This window comes from Mustelus asterias, chromosome 2, assembly GCF_964213995.1.
Source record: "Mustelus asterias chromosome 2, sMusAst1.hap1.1, whole genome shotgun sequence".
In the NCBI taxonomy this organism is placed as follows: Eukaryota; Metazoa; Chordata; class Chondrichthyes; order Carcharhiniformes; family Triakidae; genus Mustelus; species Mustelus asterias.
In genome coordinates, this window is record NC_135802.1 from 167456633 (window position 1) to 167475885 (window position 19253).

The following is a 19253-nucleotide window of genomic DNA, read 5'->3' on the forward strand; positions in this document are numbered from 1 at the left end:
TTGTATTTGCCTAACCGATTTACACTGATGTGTTAATCGTTCCCCCCTCTGCTGGATGATCATGTTTTAAGGAAGACTATACCCTCCCTAGACTATATAGAGCCTGGCTGTCTTAATGCCGGTTCTCCCACTGTCGTGATAATTCGGAGCAATCTCCTGCGCATCAGAAGTTGATAGCATGGCTTAATCGTTGTCTGTCGGCAGAGCAGGCCTCTAGCTGTCTGCATTAACCCTTTCCTTTCCTCTGGTGAGGCCTGGCTCTCTGGACTTGCTCTATGTAACCCTGCATGTATTACACTGAAATTAAATAAAATATGAATGGACATATAAATTAAAATATAAAAGATACAATCCCCGATATTGCCCTAAAACAGGAGAAAGGTGGGGCAAAGAGGCAAGAGTGGGAGGGGATGCAAAGAAACGAGAGTGGAGGGGGAGATAAGGGAGGTTAGGGAGGAGATTGTGTGGGAGGTTGAGAAAGGGGAAAGGGGAAGAAGAAGGGTTGGTAAGGGGACAGAGGGAGAGAGTGGTGAGAGGAAAATGGAGAAAGGGAAAGCAGAGGATGAGGGGTTGAGGAGGGGTTGAGGGAAAGCAGAGGATGAGGGGTTGAGGGAAGTGCAGATAAAGGAAAGGGGAAAGGTGGGAAGGTTCTTGTTCCACATTATAACCCAGGGAAATACTCTGAACTGCTTCAGCCATTAACATTATTTCTTGGGGATTAAACTCTCACTGAAATAGAGTCTGGAGAATGGACGATTGCAATAGAATTTTCCTTCAGGATTAATTTGTCAACTTTTATTTACACTGAATCATATTTTGTTTCCCAAATCTTTGCTTTCCTTCTCTATTATACAAATGATGCAGACATTCTAATTTAACCAAATTATATTTTATTTGCTGCTGCATTGATTGGGCATAGTGGATCTGTGTTAATATAAATGTTCTGTATTTCACTCAGCTTTTAAAAGGAGTGGAATTTAACTCTCAATGCAAAAGTTACAGTTTCTTTCCCAAGTGTAAAGGCAAGTGGTAATGATAATTTGCTGAATGTAATCATTCCTCTACTCAGTCCAGATGGCAGTATTAACAGTGAAGCTTGCAATCCTTGGTCACCTAAACTGCAGCACATCCTAAAGCTACTGCAGCAAATACAATCTGGGATTCACAGGAGACTATAATTCATAACAAATAATAAATTAAAAGATGACTTTTCAATAAAACATACAAACAGAAAGCCTGGAATGCATTTTGCATTTCTGCTGCAGCATCATGTCAGCATGATTGCTGATTCGTTCACTCACAGCATTATTAAATACATATTCACCGCTGAAGAATGGATATGAATAAAATAGTTAGCAAGCACTGCACTTTCACCACTTTATGATTCTGGGTTTACAAACTAACAATGTTGTTGTACAGAGTAACCTGAAACTTCATTGCTTCCTGACTGTCGACTGGTTCTGATGCAATGAGGCTCACAAGGATTCTGGTTTCTGCTCTGACAAAGGGTCATCGAGACTCGAAATGTTGGCTCTGTTCTCTCTCCACAGACGCTGTCAGACTTGCTGAGATTTTCCAGCATTTTCTGTCTCTGTTTCAGATTCCAGCATCCGCAGTATTTTGCTTTTATTCATGCTCTAGCTGTCAGTTAAACCCGGAAAAGGTTCAGGAAACGATTGTTGGCAGAAAGAATTATTTCCAGTCTGTGAACAGGTTGTAAAATTGCAGTGGTTTGCGGCATAGGAGGCCATTCTGCCCACCTTTACTTCTGAGAGTTTGCTAGAACCATCCAAGACTGTTCCGCACCCTGAACGTTTCTTTAAACGGTGTAACAGTTTCTAACTCAACTATTCCCCCACCACCGAAACTACTTACATAATTTTTTTCTTAATTTCTCTCTGCAGTTGTCATCACACTGTCAGCTAGCTGATGCTGTAGAGTCTGCGTAAATTAATGCGTCAAATAATATGCCGCGAAAGAGCTTTGGGATAGTATAATATGTTAGAGATACTAGTTATAAACAAGATGTTAGTGTTGTTGCTGTTTTATATGAAGAGTACCTTTTCTTTTAACCTGTTTTCAGATATTGATGGACACAAGCTGCTGAAATAGAAAACATTTTTGAGGCAATTAATATTATTTTGTTTTATAGATTTATTGCTGTCACAGTTTTGAATTTGGTTCTTGTTCCAGGCCCTCTCACTCATCCCCAGTGTATTGCGAATGCAAAGCTGCACTTAGTCTGTCGAGACTCTCAATGATTATCTTGGATACTGAGATGTCCGATTGAAGGAATATGTTTATTGATGGTGGTTTACTCGCCTCACATCATTATTTTTTTGCCAGTTAAATCTTGCAATGTGCTGGTAAATAAAACAGGGATATTCTGAACCAAGGTGAGTAAGTGACTGCAACAGGCCCCTCTAGAACGTAAAGTCAGAATTTCTAGTAGAGAATTCAGCGTTCCTATTCTCTGAAATTAAATCCACTTCTGCTGTTTCCAGCCTGGACCAGGTAAGGTGCAGAGGATAAGGCACATTTGGAAGTTGAAGGTGACTTAGTTGCAATGGAGCTGAGTAACAGGTTCAGCTCCTGTTGGAACACACGGTTCAATCCCACAGAGTTTCAGCACCAGACTTTCTAAAGTGTTAAAGTTTTGCATAGTGGTCCCATAAATGATTGGTAATTAGTTAATGATAGTTTTACTGTGAAATACCAGACTCATCCAATAAACAAATTGTGTCAACTCCTGTGGTGACAGAACTCTGGCAGAATCAATGAACCATGAGCATGCCAGCCAGGAATCAAAAGATAAAATATCATAAAACAGCAGGAAATATATTCCCAAACAAGAAGAAAATAACAAATCATTGCAAAAGAAAACACCATTGTTAAATGACAATAATCTGATTTCAGGCTTTTCCTGTGATCATAAACTCAACACATTCTAAAACCGCAGCAACATTTCAAATGGTTACAGTGCCATCCTGAGGATTAATGCTGGAGTAGTTGTGGGTATTAGTGAGATACAGGGCTGGAATTTTCCGGAATGTTACAATACATGATGTGTGATTTATGTCGAAAATCTCCGTCCTCACTCACGGCTGGGATTCTCCGGAGCCGCTGGAAGTGAATGGAATTTTGGCTGGAACACGAAATTCTCCGCTCTCACTCGCAGGGGGTTGGCACGGATAAGATAAGAGAATCTGTTACTATTCCCCTGTTACACTTGCTCTACCCTGATCACTGACTGGACCGAACTGTCTGCTCTGCATTGCAATCACTAATTAATCAGCGATTTTAAGCAAGTGGCTTACCCCTTCAACCAATCACATGGCACATCCAGAAATGACATTACACATTACTCACACTGTTAGTAAAAGTTAATCCCATGATGAAATATACGGCAACAATGAATTCTAGTGTTTGCACAATCCCTTCTCCCCAGAGATGCCTTGATCAAAAGCAAAAGAATGGATCCATAACTTTGGGAGTGAGGACCTATCTATCGTCCCATTGGATGAGGTTGAGATTTGGCAAGACCAGTTACTGGATGTACCAAGAGATTTGGCTTTCAGGTCAGGCCAATGTTCAAGCTCTGTTGGTGCAATTAGGTGACTTTCCCAGCCTCACATCTGATGTTCAGAGCTATGATTGGTCAAGACAAATTTGAGACATCTTTGATTGGCAGGATGTGAAGAAATGGTGATTTGTGTATAAGAGGAATTTGTAACTGGATCATACTTAAGATGCTTGGGTCGAATAATGGAAATGTTTTACACTCTGAACCTCTTGTTCTTCCCTCCCTGACCAGGAAGAGGACATGGATCTTAGTGCTTTTGAATGAAGGAAGCAGGATTGTTGAGGGCTGTCCATCCTTACTGCCCACACTGAGGACATCGATAGCAAACCTTGACGCCTTCACTGGCTCCCAGTCTGCAACAGTCACACCCCCTTCCCTGACTTACCACCTCTCCTCCCCCCTCCCTTGCCAAGGGGAGGCACAAATATCATTAACGGATTGTCATTGCCACGTAAGTTTCCAGCAAATTCCAATCTCCCAACAGTGGGAAGCTTTTTCCCAGGTCGGAGGTGGCGATCACGAGGGGTCACGGGCTCAAGGTGAGAGGGGCGAAGTATAATTCAGATATCAGAGGGACGTTTTTTACACAGAGGGTGGTGGGGGCCTGGAATGCGCTGCCAAGTAGGGTGGTGGAGGCAGGCACGCTGGCATCGTTTAAGACTTACCTGGATAGTGACATGAGCAGCCTGGGAATGGAGGGATACAAACGATTGGTCGAGTTGGACCAAGGAGCGGCACAGGCTTGGAGGGCCGAAGGGCCTGTTTCCTGTGCTGTACTGTTCTTTGTTCTTTGTTCTCTCTTGAGGCCTGAGAATTCAATTTGACTTTAAGGGTGGAATTCTCCCATCCTGTCCGTGGTGGATTTGGTGGGAGCAGAGAATCTATTGGGAGCCAAAGAGTAGGAAATTTGCCAGAATAAAATCCTGCTGCAATTGTCTCAATGGCAGATTGATGATGGGTCGGACTTCCCATTGGCTGGTCGTGTGAATACTGTTTCCATTAATTTGCATCTCATAAATGCTCATTAAAACAGCTGCTTGCCTGTGAGTGCAATAACTTTCTGCATTGCATGGTTGCTCCTGGTTTGCCGTTCTCCTCTCTGCTGGGCCAGACCAGTTCCTGCCTCCACCTCCATGCCAAGTTGGTCTTCGTGTCAGCACCTTGCTGCTGGACACATGGGCCCTCCGGTGTCACTGTCTCAGTTCAGTACCGCGTCTGGGGTTGGGGAGGACAGGGGTCTCCTTCCCCCTGCTGCCACACAGCAGTGTCTATCTGGACAGCACCATGAGGCCGGCAGGGGTGGGATGTGTTCTGATGAAGATAAAGGGGGGTAATGAGGAAGGAGGGCAATGTAAGGGGGAGGAGATAAATACGCATGGGGGGGGGAAATGTCATAGAGTCAGAGTTAAAGAGGTACATAGCACAGGAAATGGCCCTTCGGCCCATCATGTCTGTGTCCATCAAAGACAAACACCTAACTATTCTAATCCCATTTTAGAACATAGAACATAGAACATTACAGCACAGAAGAGGCCCTTCGGCCCACGATGTTGTGCCGAGCTTTATCTGAAACCAAGATCAAGCTATCCCATTCCCTATCATCCTGGTGTGCTCCATGTGCCTATCCAATAACCGCTTAAATGTTCCTAAAGTGTCTGACTCCACTATCACTGCAGGCAGTCCATTCCACACCCCAACCACTCTCTGCGTAAAGAACCTACCTCTGATATCCTTCCTGTATCTCCCACCACGAACCCTATAGTTATGCCCCCTTGTAATAGCTCCATCCACCCGAGGAAATAGTCTTTGAACGTTCACTCTATCTATCCCCTTCATCATTTTATAAACCTCCATTAAGTCTCCCCTCAGCCTCCTCCGCTCCAGAGAGAACAGCCCTAGCTCCCTCAACCTTTCCTCATAAGACCTACCCTCCAAACCAGGCAGCATCCTGGTAAATCTCCTCTGCACTCTTTCCAGCGCTTCCACATCCTTCTTATAGTGAGGTGACCAGAACTGCACACAATATTCCAAATGTGGTCTCACCAAGGTCCTGTCCAGTTGCAGCATAACCCCACGGCTCTTAAACTCCAACCCCCTGTTAATAAAAGCTAACACACTATAGGTCTTCTTCACAGCTCTATCCACTTGAGTGGCAACCTTTAGAGATCTGTGGATATGAACCCCAAGATCTCTCTGTTCCTCCACAGTCTTCAGAACCCTACCTTTGACCCTGTAATCCACATTTAAATTAGTCCTACCAAAATGAATCACCTCACATTTATCAGGGTTAAACTCCATTTGCCATTTTTCAGCCCAGCTTTGCATCCTATCTATGTCTCTTTGCAGCCTACAACAGCCCTCCACCTCATCCACTACTCCACCAATCTTGGTGTCATCAGCAAATTTACTGATCCACCCTTCAGCCCCCTCCTCTAAGTCATGAATAAAAATCACAAAGAGCAGAGGACCAAGCACTGATCCCTGTGGCACTCCGCTAGCAACCTGCCTCCAATCCGAAAATTTTCCATCCACCACCACCCTCTGTCTTCGATCAGACATGATGTGGAGATGCCGGCGTTGGACTGGGGTAAACACAGTTAGAAGTTTAACAACACCAGGTTAAAGTCCAACAGGTGTGGCTTTTGCTACCAAATAAACCTGTTGGACTTTAACCTGGTGTTGTTAAACTTCTTACTGTGTTTACCCCAGTCCAACGCCGGCATCTCCACATCATGACTACCATAGACACCGCAAACTGCCGGCTCCAAGTGGAGAGGATCTCCAAGAAGATCGCGCATATCGACACAGACATAGTGTGGCTTTTGCTACCAAATAAACCTGTTGGACTTTAACCTGGTGTTGTTAAACTTCTTACTTCGATCAGACAGCCTGTTACCTATCCAATCGGCCAACTCTCCCTCTATCCCACACCTCCTCACTTTCATCATAAGCCGACCATGGGGGACCTTATCAAACGCCTTACTAAAATCCATGTATATGACATCAACTGCCCTACCTTCATCAACACACTTAGTTACCTCCTCAAAAAATTCTATCAAATTTGTGAGGCACGACTTGCCCTTCACGAATCCGTGCTGACTATCCCGGATTAATCCGCATCTTTCTAAATGGTCGTAAATCCCATCCCTAAGGACCTTTTCCATCAATTTACCAACCACCGAAGTCAGACTAACCGGCAAAACTTTCCAGCACTTGGCCCATAGCCTTGTGTGCCTTGGCATTATAAGTACACATCTGAATACGTCTTCAATGTTACGAGGGTCTCTGCCTCCGTCACCCTTCCAGGCAGTGAGTTCCAGATGCCCACCACCCTCTGGGTGAAAAAGTTTTTCTTGGTATCCCCTTTAAACCGCCTGCCCCTTATCTTAAACCTTTGCCGCCAAGTCACTGAGCCCTCCACCCAGGGGAAAAATTTCTTCCTGTCCCCTCTATCTATGCCCCTCATAATTTTATACATCTCAATCGTTCCCCCTCAGTCTCCTCTACTCCAAGGAAAACAACCCCAGTCTATCCAGCCTCCCTTCATAACTAAAACTCTCCAGCCCAGGCAACATCCTGGGAAATCACCTCTGTACTCTTTCCAGTGCTATCACATCCCTCCTATAATGTGGATTCCAGAACTGCACTCAATATTTTAGCTGTGGCCTAACCAATGTTTTATACAGTTCCAGCATAACCTCCCTGCTCTTAAACTGTATGAAGGCAAGTATATCATCTGCCTTCTTAACCACTTTATCCACCTTTCCTGCTATAAATAGCATCACAAACTATGGTGCACATTCCATATTTTTAATCGTGGCCTGTCACGTAAAATATCCGACTACCCAGCAGGCTAGGGCGGGAGATAAAATAGGACCAAAAAAATAGTATTGTAAATATTGAATTAGTGCCGTTGTTGCTTCAGAATAAAAGCAAGCAGGATAACGCACAGCTGACGACACATGTCCCTCGACAAAGGTAGAAATCCCTCATCATTTGATATGTGTTTTGTTGTTGTATATGATATTGTAAAGTTACAAAGCAAACCTTATTAAACCAAATAATGTGAATTACAATTAAAAAAACAAGACCAAGATATACAAAAAACAAATAAAATGTCAAAAAATGCAAAAATAAAGAGCTGAAAGTGGTTAACAGTGAGGCAACAATAGTTGTCCATAAAAATCTGTAAAATCTGTAAGGTGTAAGATTTTTATCATCTGTAACAATGCCAGTCAGGGATATTTTTCATAGAATTCATAGAAACCCTACAGTGCAGAAAGAGGCCATTTGGCCCATCGAGTCTGCACCGACCACAATCCTGCCCAGGCCCTACCCCCATATTCACCCACTGATCCCTCTAACCTGCGCATCTCAGGACACTAAGGGGCAATTTTAGCACGGCAATCAACCTAACCCGCACATCTTTGTTCGCAAACGATTTAAGTTTCTGGATATTGAAGAATTTCATCAGCAGATCATTTTGTGCATACCACTTTCCCCGGCGCCTATAATAAACCCAAAAATCTTCACAGTTTAGCCACCTGTCAATTGTTTAATCTCTTCAGTTAGACGTTAATGCTTCTTAACTTTTACATCCCATATTTTTTCCAGTGAATTATTGTGATCTTCAATTCTTATCGTGACATTTACAACCACAACTTCTTTCCCATTGCAGATCAGCATATCAGGTTTATATAGATGTTTATCGGCCGTTCTTATTGAGAGTTCTAAAAAAAACTTTAAAATGATGTTTGTGTGCATGCTCCTCAAATTGATGCAAGATCTTATTGTGTCTGAAGATTCGAGCATTGTTAACAAAAGGACAATAGCCTGAAATATGTCCAATCGTTTTGTACATAGAGTTGCATCTTCAGCATAATTTACTATCGCTGGACTTTTCGAATGCTAAAAAATTTCTTGTAGGGTATGCATTACTTCTAATAAGAAGAGCATTAATAAAATTCAACTCTTTTCAGAAGTTCAAATTCAGCCAAAGATTAGAAACCAGGTTGAGGAAATGTGAAATGCCAATACCTTGGTCATTTAAATTGGACCCTTTGTGAGATTCAAATCTACGCCACTCCAAAATTGAACTTTCTTCATGAACTGCTTGTTGATAAATAACTTTTCACGGGTCCAAATTCTCTACTCCCCTGACAACCCGGAGACTTGTCAACTGGTTGCACTTTGTATCTATATCTGTACCGCTAAAGTTGAAATGATGCCAACACCACTGAAGCTTTTCTAGTGTCAAAAGTAAATCATTTCTGAAAAACTGCAATTTGTATCCCCCTCTCCAATTTCTGGAAGGTGAGACCGCCATCTCTAGTCTTGCCATTTAAAATGCCATCTGCAATATGGTTAGGCAGATGTAAAGTCTCTTTCGCTGTCTTTCCAATAACATTGTCCAACGAAATAAGTCTATTTTGTGAGGAATAAAACAAGTTTTTAAAATATGAAATTTCTGTGAAGGTTTGAGAGAATTACTCTTCAGATTACTTGTCCATGTTTTTAATAAGTCTTCCCATATTATATCCTTCAAACCTACCAAGGGTTAAACCGAGCACCTGAATATTTTTTCCATTTGACCGGGGTCTATTAAATTCAAATTACAGTCATTAATCCCCAATGGTTTGACATTGTTGAAGAGAAAGGTTTGATCTTTGTTTCTAAATAAAAAACAGCTGTTTGCTTCATACTGATTGCCAATCCGGTCTCTGTACAGAATATCTCAATAATTTTAAAGATTTTTTGCATACCTTTAAAGGAATTACTAACGATTGCTATATCATCTGTCAATGCGAAAAACGTATTGTTATTTTATTGTTGCCATTAATAATAGGCTAACCCACCCTTGCATCCAAAGTGCTAAGCAGAGTGTCCATTCCTATATTAAATAGCATTAGAGACAGTGGGTCTTCTTCTTGAACGCCTCTTTTGATTGGAATGGAACTGGTTTTACATTTCCCCGCATGAATGTAAATGGAAGCTTCTGTATAAAGATTACAATTAAATCAATCATCTGTTTGGGGATCCCTATTCTTTCAAAATCAATAAATGCTTCACACAATCGAAGGTTTTGGCAAAATCAACAAATCAACGCCGTTGATTGGGAGAGGCTGTTCGGGGGTAAGTCCACGTCTGGCATGTGGGAGTCTTTTAAGGAACAGTTGATAAGGCTGCAGGACAGGCATGTGCCTGTGAAAAGGAAGGATAGGAAAGGTAGGATTGGAGAGCCGTGGATAACCAGGGAAATTGAGGATCTGATCAAAAAGAAAAGAGAGGTGTATGTTAGGTCCAGGCAACTGAAAACAGATGGAGCTCTGGAGGAATACAGAGAGAGTAGGAAAGAACTCAAATGGGGAGTTAGAAGGGCAAAAAGAGGTCACGAAATGTTCTTGGCAGACAGGATTAAGGAGAATCCTAAGGCATTTTATTCATATGTTAGGAACAAAAGAGTTGTCAGGAAAAAAGTCGGACCTCTCAGGGACAAAGGAGGGGAATTATGCTCAGAACCCAAGGGAATAGGGGAGATCCTAAATGAATACTTTGCATCGGTATTCACAAAGGAGAGGGACTTGTTGACTGGGAGTGTCTCAGAGGGAGGTGTTGACCCGTTCGAGAGAATCTCCATTACAAGGGAGGAAGTGTTAGGTTTTTTAGGTAACATTAAAACTGACAAATCCCCAGGGCCTGATGGCATCTATCCTAGACTGCTCAGGGAGACAAGAGATGTAATTGCTGGGCCTCTGACGGAAATCTTTGTCTCTTCATTGGACACAGGTGAGGTCCCTGAGGATTGGAGGATAGTGAATGTGGTACTGTTATTTAAGAAGGGTAGCAGGGATAACCCAGGTAATTATAGGCCAGTGAGCTTGACGTCCGTGGTAGGGAAGTTGCTGGAGAGGATTCTTAGAGACAGGATGTATGCGCATTTAGAACGGATCAATCTCATTGGTGACAGACAACATGGTTTTGTAAGAGGGAGGTCGTGCCTTACAAATTTGGTGGAGTTTTTTGAGGAAGTGACAAAAACGGTTGACGAAGGAAGGGTCGTGGATGTTGTCTATATGGATTTCAGTAAGGCATTTGACAAAGTCCCTCATGGCAGGTTGGTTAAGAAGGTTAAGGCTCATGGGATACAAGGAGAGGTGGCTAGATGGGTAAAAAACTGGCTTGGCCATAGGAGACAGAGGGTAACAGTCGAACGGTCTTTTTCCGGCTGGAGGTCTGTGACCAGTGGCGTTCCGCAGGGCTCTGTACTGGGACCTCTGCTATTTGTGATATATATAAATGATTTGGAAGAAGGTGTAACTGGTGTTATCAGCAAGTTTGCGGATGACACGAAGATGGCTGGACTTACAGATAGCGATGAACATTGTCGGACAATGTTCATCGCATGGGCGGCACGGTAGCACAGTGGTTAGCACTGCTGCTTCACAGCTCCAGGGTTCCGGGTTCGATTCCCGGCTCAGGTCACTGTCTGTGTGGAGTTTGCACATTCTCCTCGTGTCTGCGTGGGTTTCCTCCGGGTGCTCCGGTTTCCTCCCACAGTCCAAAGATGTGCGGGTTAGGTTGATTGGCCAGGTTAAAAATTGCCCCTTAGAGTCCTGAGATGCGTAGGTTAGAGGGATTAGCGGGTAAATATGTGGGGGTAGGGCCTGGGTGGGATTGTGGTCGGTGCAGACTCGATGGGCCGAATGGCCTCCTTCTGCACTGTAGGGTTTCTATGATTTCACAATACAGCAGGATATAGATAGGCTGGAAAATTGGGTGGAGAAATGGCAGATGGAATTTAATCCAGATAAATGTGAAGTAATCCATTTTGGGAGAACTAATGCAGGGGGGAGTTATACAATAAATGGCAGAGCCATCAAGAGTATAGAAACACAGAGGGACCTAGGTGTGCAAGTCCACAAATCCTTGAAGGTGGCAGCACAGGTGGAGAAGGTGGTGAAGAAGACATATGGTATGCTTGCTTTTATAGAACGGGGTATAGAGTATAAAAGCTGGAGTCTGATGTTGCAGCTTTATAGAACGCTGGTTAGGCCACATTTGGAGTACTGCGTCCAGTTCTGGTCGCCGCACTACCAGAAGGGCGTGGAGGCTTTAGAGAGAGTGCAGAGAAAGTTTACCAGGATGTTGCCTGGTATGGAGGGTCTTAGCTATGAGGAGAGAATGGGTAAACTGGGCTTGTTCTTCCTGGAAAGATGGAGAATGAGGGGAGACCTAATAGAGGTGTACAAAATTATGAAGGGTGTAGATAGGGTGAACAGTGGGAAGCTTTTTCCCAGTTCGGAGGTGACGATCACGAGGGGTGATGGGCTCAAGGTGAGAGGGGCGAGGTATAACTCAGATATCAGAGGGATGTTTTTTACACAGAGGGTGGTGGGGGCCTGAAATGCGCTGCCATGTAGGGGGGTGGAGGCCGACACACTGGCATCATTTAAGACTTACCTGGATAGTCACATGAGCAGTCTGGGAATGGAGGGATACAAACGAATGGTCTAGATGGACCAATGAGCGGCCCAGGCTTGGAGGGCCGAAGGGCCTGTTTCCTGTGCTGTACTATTCTTTGTTCTTTGAAGATTTGCATCTGTTTAGCAAGCCAGGCTCTCAATCCTCCGGGCTCCTTTGCCTTTACCGGGTTCTCGCTGGGAGAGGTTCTCTCTGGCGAGGAAAACACCTGCTTCCCATCAACAGGAAACAGTCATGTTGCCCTCGCTGATGGAGCCAGGGGCCATTGAGGCCCCCCAGGGGAGGCCGAGGGCAAGGGGGGGTGCTCCTTGGGCAGTGCCAGCCTGGCACCTTGTGCCCACGGGGTTGCGCCTATGGGGGCAGGACCTGAACAGAGCGGGATCTGAAGGGGTGGTGCCTGAAAGGGACTTTCAAGGGACTTTTTTTAAGGGACTTTCCCTCAGACTGGACTTTGTCAAACACTTTCTGAAAGTCCAAATATACCACATCGACTGGCTCCCCCTGGTCACTCTGTGTGTGTGTGTCTACTTGTTCACTGAGGTCTGTTTTTATTATTGTTTTGTTTGTAATATATACAAATGACTTGGAAGAAAACATAGCTGGTCTGATTAGCAAGTTTGCGGATGATACTAAGATTGGCGGAGTTGCGGATAGTGATGAAGATTATCAGAGAATACAGCAGGATATAGATAGGCTGGAACATTGGGCAGAGAAATGGCAGATGGAATTTAATCCGGACAAATGCAAGGTGATGCATTTTGGTAGATCCAGTTCAGGTGGGAGCTATAAAATAAATGGCAGAACCATCAGGAGCAGAGACACACAGAGAGATCTGGGAGGACAGGCCCACAGATCCTTAAAAGTGGCAGCACAGGTAGAAAAGGCGGCGAGGAAAGCATACGGCACGCTTGTCTTCATCGGATGGGGCACTGAGTATAAAAGTTGGCAAATTATGTTACAGTTGTATAAAACATTGGTTCGGCCACATTTGGAATACTGTGTCCAATTCTGGTCACCACACTACCAGAAGGACATGGTGGCTTTGGAGAGAGTACAGAAAAGGTTTCCCAGGATGTTGCCTGGTATGGAGGGTATTAGCTATGAGGAGAGATTGAATAAACTGGGATTGTTCTCCCTCGAAAGACAGAGGCTGAGGGGCGACCTGATAGAAGTTTATAAAATTATGAGGGGTGTAGATAGGGTGAACAGTTGGAAGCTTTTTCCCAGGGGCAGAAATGACAATCACAAGGGGGCACAAGTTCAAGGTAAGGGGGAAAGGTTCAGTGGAGATGTACGGGGGGAGTTTTTCACACAGAGGGTGGTGGGGGTCTGGAATGCACTGCCAGGTGAGGTGGTTGAGGCAGATACATTAGTGACATTTAAGACTTATCTGGATAGACACATGAACAGGTGGGGAATAGAGGGATACAGGCGATTGGTCTGGATAGACAATGAGATCAGCACAGGCTTGGTGGGCCGAAGGGCCTATTCCTGTGCTGTACTCTTCCTTGTTCTCCAGACACTTTGAGAAATCCAAGAATGTGTTAATGAAACGATTAAAACCTGGTGAAGGAGGTTGTTGTCACTGAGTTTACAACAGGTGAGGCAGGAGTGGGATTCCCTCAGGAATCTCTGCAGTTAACCAAAGGAATGTTTCACTTTTAAATGTATTTATTTTGAAACCATGTGGAGCTGGAAAGCGCCGAGTGTTCCCTCCCACTGTCCAGTTCCCGTGACCTTGCCCCCGCCCCCAGAAACACATCTGACACATGGGAGGCACAACATTTATAATTCTTCACTGCCCCCCCACAATTCCCCCAACACTCGCTCTAACCAATTACGGAGGTGAAGCTTCCTTAATCATCCCACAACCAGGGCATTTTAAACAGAATGAAAATAGTTATAAAGTACTTTAAAATGTCCCCAGGATGTGACAATGTGTTTTCTAAATCAAAACTAGCTTATAGCATACTTTAAATGAGCATTACCTGCACTCCAAACTGAGGCAATAATGTGTTTGTGTAAATAGCCTCTCCAGGAATGCGGCTCAAACACAGCAAGATTCCACATAGCAGCACAATTGCTGTACTTATTCAAGGTTCTGTAAAATATCGTTGTCTCTGCCTCATTCCAAATTCAGTAAGGAGTCTAACAACACCAGGTTAAAGTCCAACAGGTTTATTTGGTAGCAAATGTCAAAATAAACCTGTTGGACTTTAACCTGGTGTTGTTAGACTCCTTACTGTGTTTACCCCAGTCCAATACTGGCACCTCCACACCATTCCAAATTCCACATACCTCATAATTCTGCATCCAGTAACATCAGTCAATGCAGACCCTCACCATTTACAGGAAACATCATCCAGCGCACAATATCAGTGCAAGCCTCCTCAATCAGTCACCATTTAGACTGATCTCCCCTGACTCTGGACTCACCCACAGTAGAAACAATTTAGCTTGCATCCATCTCACTGGAATTTTAAAGATCTCCATTAGGGGTCCCCTTCCTCTTCTCTTTTGTAGAGAAAGGACTCACTCCTGATAATTACATCGTTCTTATAGCTCTTTTATAAAGGAGAAAAGAGAATTGTTGCAGAACAGAAGGAGGCCATTTGGCCCATTGTGTCACCACCAGCTCTCCAAATGAACAATTCACTTAGCACCATTTTCCACCTTCTCGCTGTAACTCTGCACATTTCCTTTTCAAATTACAGTCTAATTTCCTTTAGAAAACTTTGATTAAACCTCCTTCCATCACACATTCAGGCTGTGCATTCCAGACTCTAACCAGTCGCATTGTGATAAAGGTTTTCCTCATACCACTCCTGCTTCTTTCACCAATTACTTTAAATGTCTGACCTCCCGTCCTCAATCCTGTCACCAATGGGAACGGTTTTGCCCTATTTACTCTCATGATTTTGAACATCTCTGTCAAATTTCCTCTCAACCTTTGCTGCTCCAAGGAAAACAGTCTCTTTGCCAAGCATATCCTCATACCTAGAGCTAATCTCATGAATCTACTGCAATCTCTCCAATATCTCCACACTCTTTCGAAAGCACAGTTCCCAGAATTAGATGCAATACTCCAACTGACGTCTAACCAGTGTCTGATACAAGTTCAACATAAAATCCTTTCTCTTGTACTCTATGCCCCTATTAATAAAACCTAGGATACTATATACTTTATTAGCGCCCTCTCAACCTATCCTGCCAACTTCCATGACGTATGCACATGTACGCGCAGGTCCCTCTGCTCCTGCACCCCTTTAAGAATTTTATCCCTTATTTTCTGTTGTCTCACCATGTTCATCTGACTAAAACGCTTCACCCCACACTTCTCTGCATTAAAATTCATCTGCCACTTTCTGCCACTCCACCAACTTGTCTATGTCCTCTTGAAGTTCTACACTGTGTTCTTCACAGTTCACATTCTTCTTAGAGTCACATCATCCACAAATTTTGAAATTGTCCCTGTATACCGAAATGAAAAGCAAAAGTCCCAACACTGTCACCTTATTCCATGAGCTATAACCTTCATCGCAGTCTACTGCGTGGAACTTATTGAATGCCTTTTGGAAGTCCATGTACACCACCTGAACAGCGTTGCCCTCATCGACCCTCTCTGTGACCTAGAACAAAGAACAGCACAGGACAGAAACAGGCCCTTTGGCCTGTGCCGATCATGATGCCCTAACTGAACTAAAAATAAACCTTCTGCCCTTGATCTGTATCCCACTATTTCCTCCCTATTCACTAACCCATCCGGATTCCTCTTAAATGTTGCTAATGTGCCTGCTTCCATCACCTCCTCTGGCAGCGTGTTCCAGGCACCCACCAATCTCTGCGTGAAGAACTCCCCCCGCACATCTCCCTTAAAATTTCCCCCTCTCACCTTGAGCCTGTGCCCCCTTCTAATTGACACTTCCATCCTTGGAGAAAGCTTCTGACTATCCATCCTGTCTGTGCCTCTCATAATTTTGTAGACCTCTACCAGGTCTCCCCTCAGCCTCCGTCTTTCCAATGAAAACAATCCTAGTTTATTCAACCTCTCCTCACAATGAGCACCCTCAAGACCAGGCAACATCCTGGTGAACCTTCTTTGCACTCTCTCCGAAGCTTCCACGTCCTTCTGATAGTGTGGTGACCAGAACTGCACACAATACTCCAAATGCGGCCTAACCAAGGTTTTATATAGCTGCAAGATGATTTGCCAACTCCTGCACCCAATGCCCCGGCTGATGAAGGCAAGCATGCCAGATGCCTTCTTAATCACCTTGGCCACTTGTGTGTTGCCACTTTTAGGGAACTGTGGACCTGCGCGCCCAGATTCCTCTGTATGTTAATGTTCCTAAGGGTTCGGCCATTTACAGCGTAATTCATACTTAAATTTGATTCTCCAAAATACATCACCTCGCATCTGTCCGACTTGAACTTCATCTGCCATTTCTGTGCCGAAGTCTCCAATCTATCTATATCCTGTTGTATCCTCTGACAATCCCCGGCACTATCAGCAACTCCACCAATCTTCGTGTCATCCGCAAACTTACTAATCAGACCACCCACATTTTCCTCCAGATCATTTATATATACTACAAACAACAGAGGTCCCAGCACTGATCCCAGCGGAAAACCACTAGCTACAGATCTTCATTCCGAAAGACACCCTTCCATCGCTACTCTCTGTCTTCTATAACCAGTAAGAAGTTTAACAACACCAGGTTAAAGTCCAACAGGTTTATTTGGTAGCAAAAGCCACACAAGCTTTCGAGGCTCTGAGCCCCTTCTTCAGGTGAGTGGGAATTCTGTTCACAAACAGAACTTATAAGACACAGACTCAATTTATAAGTCTTATAAGTTCTGTTTGTGAACAGAATTCCCACTCACCTGAAGAAGGGGCTCAGAGCCTCGAAAGCTTGTGTGGCTTTTGCTACCAAATAAACCTGTTGGACTTTAACCTGGTGTTGTTAAACTTCTTACTGTGTTTACCCCAGTCCAACGCCGGCATCTCCACATCATGACTTCTATAACCAGGCCAGTTCTGTATCCATCTAGCCAACCCACCCTGAATCCATGTGATTTTAGTTTTTGTACCAGTCTGCCACCTTGTCAAACGCTTTACTAAAGTCCATATAAACTACATCTACAGCCCTTCTCTCACCAATTATCTTTGTCAACTCCTCAAAAAACTCAATCAGGTTGATGAGACATGACCTTCCACGTACAGAACCATACTGCCTGACACTAACTAGTCCAAGTTAATCCCAAATACCTCCTCCATAATCTCCAGCAAGTTAGTCAAACAAAATTTTCCCTCAGAACTTCCATGTTAGATTTCCTGAATTAAGCTGCATGTTTCCATGTGACTATTAATGTTTCTCGATGTATCTCTACCATCAAAGTTAAACTGACCGGCCTGTGGTTGCTGGGATTATCCTTATATCCTCTTTTGAATAAGTGTGTAATATTTACAATTCTCCTGTCCTCTGGCACCTCCTTGGAGTGTGAGGGAGATTGAAAAATGATGGCCAGTGTCTCTGTAATTTCCACCCTCACTTCCCTCCATATCCTCAGATGCATTGCACCCGGGCCTGGTGTCTCACCAACTTTAACTACAGACAGCCTTTCCAATACAACTTCCTGATCAGTTGGAAACCCACCTAGTGTTTGAATTTCTCATTTTTCACCATGCCCTGGCTAGCATCTTTTTCCTCGATGAACACAGATGTAAGTTATTCTTTAATATCTCAGCCCCCTGCCTCCATGCATACATCCCCTTTTTGGTTGCTAAACTATTCTTTTCACCGTCCTTTTACTATTAATGTGCCTACTGAAGACTTTGGGATTCCCTTTTATGTTAACTGCCAGTTTCTTTTCATGCTCTCTCTTTTTTTCTTTCCCATTGGATTTTTCAGCTCTTTGCTGAACCTTCTGCCTGGTTCTCCATTGTATTATCTACCAGTCACCTGTTCCAAGCAAACTTTCCTTCTTTACCTTAATCCCCATCTCTTTCGTCATCTGGGAACTCTGGATTTGTTGACCCAACCTTTCCCTTCCGAGGAAATATTCCTTCACTGTGCCCAAACTAGCTCTTCTTTGAAGGTGACCTTCCCTACCACATTTCCTGCAAACCTTTGACTCCAATCTATTCAGCCCAGTTCTGTTCTTACTTCAATGAAGTTGACTTTCCCCCAGTTCATTATTCTTACTCTGAATGCTTCTTTGTCCTTTCTCATAGTCACCCTAAACATTATGATACAATGATCACTCTTTCCTAAATGTTCTCCCACTGACACTTGGTTCACTTGGTGCACCTTTAACATTGCCTCTTGTCTCATTCATTTGGAAACATTCTTCCCACCAGCTGGCAACCAATTGTCTACTCCGAGCAATGTAATCACTCCTACTTTGTTCCTTAATTCTAGTGAAATTAATTCTGCTTTTGACCCCTATGGGACATCCTTCCTCTCCAACAATGCTTGTCCTAATCAATACCGCCACACTATCCTGTCCTCTTCCTGCCTTTCTTGAGTATCTGGCATCCAGGAAAATCCATGCTCAATGTTGACTATTTGACCCAGGTTTAGAGATGTCATTGGCTGGCCAAGATTGAAAAGGAACTGACCTGGCAAAATATATTGGTTCTGTTTCAGGAAATCCAGAGAGGAGGAAGTGAGTTTAAACCAGCACAAAACAGAAACAAAACATTCCAGCTTTCCCAGCTGATATTCCCCAATTCTCGGTAAACTTTAAATAGATTCGATGGGTGGGACTTTAGGGCCTCACTCGTCCTGAAACCGTAAAATCCCGCCTGAGGTCAATGGACCTTCCCATTGTCCGCCCCTTGTCCGCTCCGATTCCCATGGCGGGCGAGGCGGTAGAATTCCGGCCAATGTGTTTTGCTTCAAATTCTGTCGTATTTTAAAACGACATTGACTATATTATACTTTCAGCACAAGATTCGAGTTGAAGACATTTCACTGGAATTTTTGAAGATTTTCCGCTGGTCGAAAACTGGGAATGTTTCCATGGATTTTTGAATGATGTTGAGATAAATTATTTGCAGTTTTTGATTGCACTAACACAGCACTGCCAGGAGGTGGCGAAATCTGTTCACAGAATGCTCTTCCTGCAATAATAATTAATTCAGTCAATGTCCTCAATGTGAATGATTTTTCAATGCAGTGGGAAG